Source organism: Cetorhinus maximus, chromosome 34 (assembly GCF_964194155.1).
Source record: "Cetorhinus maximus chromosome 34, sCetMax3.hap1.1, whole genome shotgun sequence".
NCBI classification, from domain to species: Eukaryota; Metazoa; Chordata; class Chondrichthyes; order Lamniformes; family Cetorhinidae; genus Cetorhinus; species Cetorhinus maximus.
The window spans coordinates 10,988,146-10,992,261 of NC_135912.1; positions in this window are offsets into that span (position 1 = coordinate 10,988,146).

Here is a 4,116-nt window from a genome sequence, read left to right on the forward strand (position 1 = left end):
TGAAGGAGAGTACAGCAGAATCAGCTCGGATATACAGTGAAGGGGATTACAGGAGAGTCAGCTCGGATACACAGTGAAGGAGAATACAGCAGAGTCAGCTCGGATACACAGTGATGGAGAGTACAGCAGAGTCAGCACGGATACACAGTGAAGGAGCGTACAGCAGAGTCAGCTCGGATACACGGTTAAGGAGAGTACAGCAGAGTCAGCTCGGATACACAGTGAAGGAGCCTACAGCAGAGTCAGCTCGGATACACACTGATGGAGCGTACAGCAGAGTCAGCTCAGATACACAGTGAAGGAGCGTACAGCAGAGTCAGCTCGGAGACACAATGAGGGAGAGTACACCAGACTCAGCTCGGATACACAGTGAAGGAGAGTACAGCAGAGTCAGCTCGGATACACAGTGAGGGAGAGTACACCAGACTCAGCTCGGATACACAGTGAAGGAGAGTACAGCAGAGTCAGCTTGGATAAACAGTGAGGGAGAGTACACCAGACTCAGCTCGGATACACAGTGAAGGAGAGTACAGCTTGTCAGCTCGGATAACAGTGAACGAGATTACAGCAGAGTCAGGTCGGATACACAACGAAGGAGAATACAGCAGAGTCAGCTCGGATACACAGTGAAGGAGCGTACAGCAGAGTCAGCTCGGATACACAGTAAAGGAGCGTACAGCAGAGTCAGCTCGGATACACAGTGAAGGAAAGTACAGCAGAGTCAGCTCGGATATACAGTGAAGGAGAATACAGCAGAGTCAGCTCGGATACACACTGAAGGAGCGCACAGCAGAGTCAGCTCGGGTACACAGTGAGGGAGAGTACAGCAGAGTCCGCTCGGATACAGAGTGAAGGAGATGACAGCAGAGACAGCTCGGATACGCAGGGAAGGAGAGTAGAGCAGTATCAGCTCGGATATACAGTGAAGGAGATTACAGCAGAGTCAGCTCGGATACACAGTGAAGGAGAATACAGCAGAGTCAGCTCAGATACACAGTGAAGGAGAGTACAGCAGAGGCAGTTCGGATATACAGTGAAGGAGTGTACAGCAGAGTCAGCTCGGATACACAATGAGGGAGAGTACAGCAGAGTCAGCTCGGATACACAGTGAGGGAGAGTACAGCAGAGTCAGCTCGGATACACAGTGAAGGAGCGTACAGCAGAGTTAGCTCGGATACACAGTGAAGGAGCGTGCAGCAGAGTCAGCTCGGATACACAGTGAAGGAGAGTACAGCAGAGTCAGCTCGGATACGCGGTGAAGGAGAGTACAGCAGAGCCAGCTCGGATACACAGTGAAGGAGAGTACAGCACAATCAGCTCGGATACACAGGGAAGGAGAGTACAGCAGAGTCAGCTCGGATACACAGTAAAGGAGCGTACAGCAGAGTCAGCTCGGATACACAGTGAAGGAGATTACAGCAGAGTCAGCTCGGATACACAGTGAATGAGTATACAGCAGAGTCAGCTCGGATATACAGTGAAGGAGAATACAGCAGTTTCAGCTCGGATACACAGTGAAGGAGAGTACAGCAGGGTCAGCTCGGATATACAGTGAAGGAGAATACAGCAGTTTCAGCTCGGATACACAGTGAAAGAGAATACAGCAGTTTCAGCTCGGATACACAGTGAAGGAGAGTACAGCAGAGGCAGTTCGGATATACAGTGAAGGAGAGTGCAGAAGAGTCAGCTCAGATGCACAGAGAATGAGAGTACAGCAGAGTCAGCTCGGATACACAGTGAGGGAGAGTACACCAGAGTCAGCTCGGATACACCGTGAAGGAGAGTACAGCAGTGTCAGCTCGGATACACAGTGAGGGAGAGTACACCAGACTCAGCTCGGATACACAGTGGAGGAGAGTACTGCAGAGTCAGCTCGGATACACAGTGAAGGAGCGTGCAGCAGAGTCAGCTCGGATACACAGTGAAGGAGATTACAGCAGAGTCAGCTCGGATACACAGTGAAGGAGAATACAGCAGAGTCAGCTCGGATACACAGTGAAGGAGAGTACAGCAGAGTCAGCTCGGATACACAGTAAAGGAGCGTACAGCAGAGTCAGCTCGGATACACAGTGAAGGAGATTACAGCAGAGTCAGCTCGGATACACAGTGAATGAGTATACAGCAGAGTCAGCTCGGATATACAGTGAAGGAGAATACAGCAGTTTCAGCTCGGATACACAGTGAAGGAGAGTACAGCAGAGTCAGCTCGGATATACAGTGAAGGAGAATACAGCAGTTTCAGCTCGGATACACAGTGAAAGAGAATACAGCAGTTTCAGCTCGGATACACAGTGAAGGAGAGTACAGCAGAGGCAGTTCGGATATACAGTGAAGGAGAGTGCAGAAGAGTCAGCTCAGATGCACAGAGAATGAGAGTACAGCAGAGTCAGCTCGGATACACAGTGAGGGAGAGTACACCAGAGTCAGCTCGGATACACCGTGAAGGAGAGTACAGCAGAGTCAGCTCGGATACACAGTGAGGGAGAGTACACCAGACTCAGCTCGGATACACAGTGAAGGAGAGTACAGCAGAGTCAGCTCGGATACACAGTGAGGGAGAGTGCAGCAGAGTCAGCTCGGATACACAGTGAAGGAGCATACAGCAGAGCCAGCTCATACACAGTGAAGGAGCTTACAGCAGAGTGAGCTCGGACACACAGTGAAGGAGAGTACAGCAGAGTCAGCTCAGATAGACAGTGAAGGAGAGTACAGTAGAGTCAGCTCGGATACACAGTGAAGGAGAGTACAGCAGAGTCAGCTCGGAAACACAGTGAAGGAGTGTACAGCAGAGTCAGCTCGGATAACAGTGAACGAGAGTACAGCAGAGTCAGCTCGGATACACAGTGAAGGAGAGTACAGCAGAATCAGCTCGGATATAGAGTGAAGGAGATTACAGCAGAGTCAGCTCGGATACACAATGAAGGAGAATACAGCAGAGTCAGCTCGGATATACAGTGAAGGAGAATACAGCAGAGTCAGCTCAGATACACAGTGAATGAGCGTACAGCAGTCAGATCGGATACACAGTGAAGGAGAGTACAGCAGAGTCAGCTCGGATACACAGTGAAGGAGCGTACAGCAGAGTCAGCTCGGATACACAGTGAAGGAGATTACAGCAGAGTCAGCTCGGATACACAGTGAAGGAGAATACAGCAGAGTCAGCTCGGATATACAGTGAAGGAGACTACAGCAGAGTCAGCTCGGATACACAGTAAAGGAGCGTACAGCAGAGTCAGCTCGGATACACAGTGAAGGAGATTACAGCAGAGTCGGCTCGGATACACAGGGAAGGAGAATACAGCAGAGTCAGCTCGGATATACAGTGAAGGAGAATACAGCAGTTTCAGCTCGGATACACAGTGAAGGAGAATACAGCAGTTTCAGCTCGAATACACAGTGAAGGAGAGTACAGCAGAGGCAGTTCGGATACACAGTGAGGGAGAGTACACCAGACTCAGCTCGGATACACAGTGAAGGAGCGTACAGCAGAGTTAGCTCGGATACACAGTGAAGGAGCGTGCAGCAGAGTCAGCTCGGATACACAGTGAAGGAGAGTGCAGCAGAGTCAGCTCGGATACGCGGTGAAGGAGAGTACAGCCGAGTCAGCTCGGATACACAGTGAAGGAGAGTACAGCACAATCAGCTCGGATACACAGGGAAGGAGCGTACAGCAGAGTCAGCTCAGATACACAGTGAAGGAGAGTACAGCAGTGTCAGCTCGGATACACCGTGAAGGAGCGTACAGCAGAGTCAGCTCGGATACACGGTGAAGGAGCGTACAGCAGAGTCAGCTCGGATACACAGTGAAGGAGCGTACAGAAGAGTCAGCTCGGATACACACTGAAGGAGCGTACAGCAGTCAGCTCGGATACAGAGTGAAGGAGAGTACAGCAGAATGAGCTCAGATATACAGTGAAGGAGATTACAGCAGAGTCAGCTCGGATACACAATGAAGGAGAATACAGCAAAGTCAGCTCGGATGCACAGTGAAGGTGCGTACAGCGGAGTCAGCTCCGATGCACAGTGAAGGAGAGTACAGCAGAGTCAGCTCGGATACACAGTGAAGGAGAGTACAGCAGAGTCAGCTCGGATACACAGTGAAGGAGCGTACAGCAG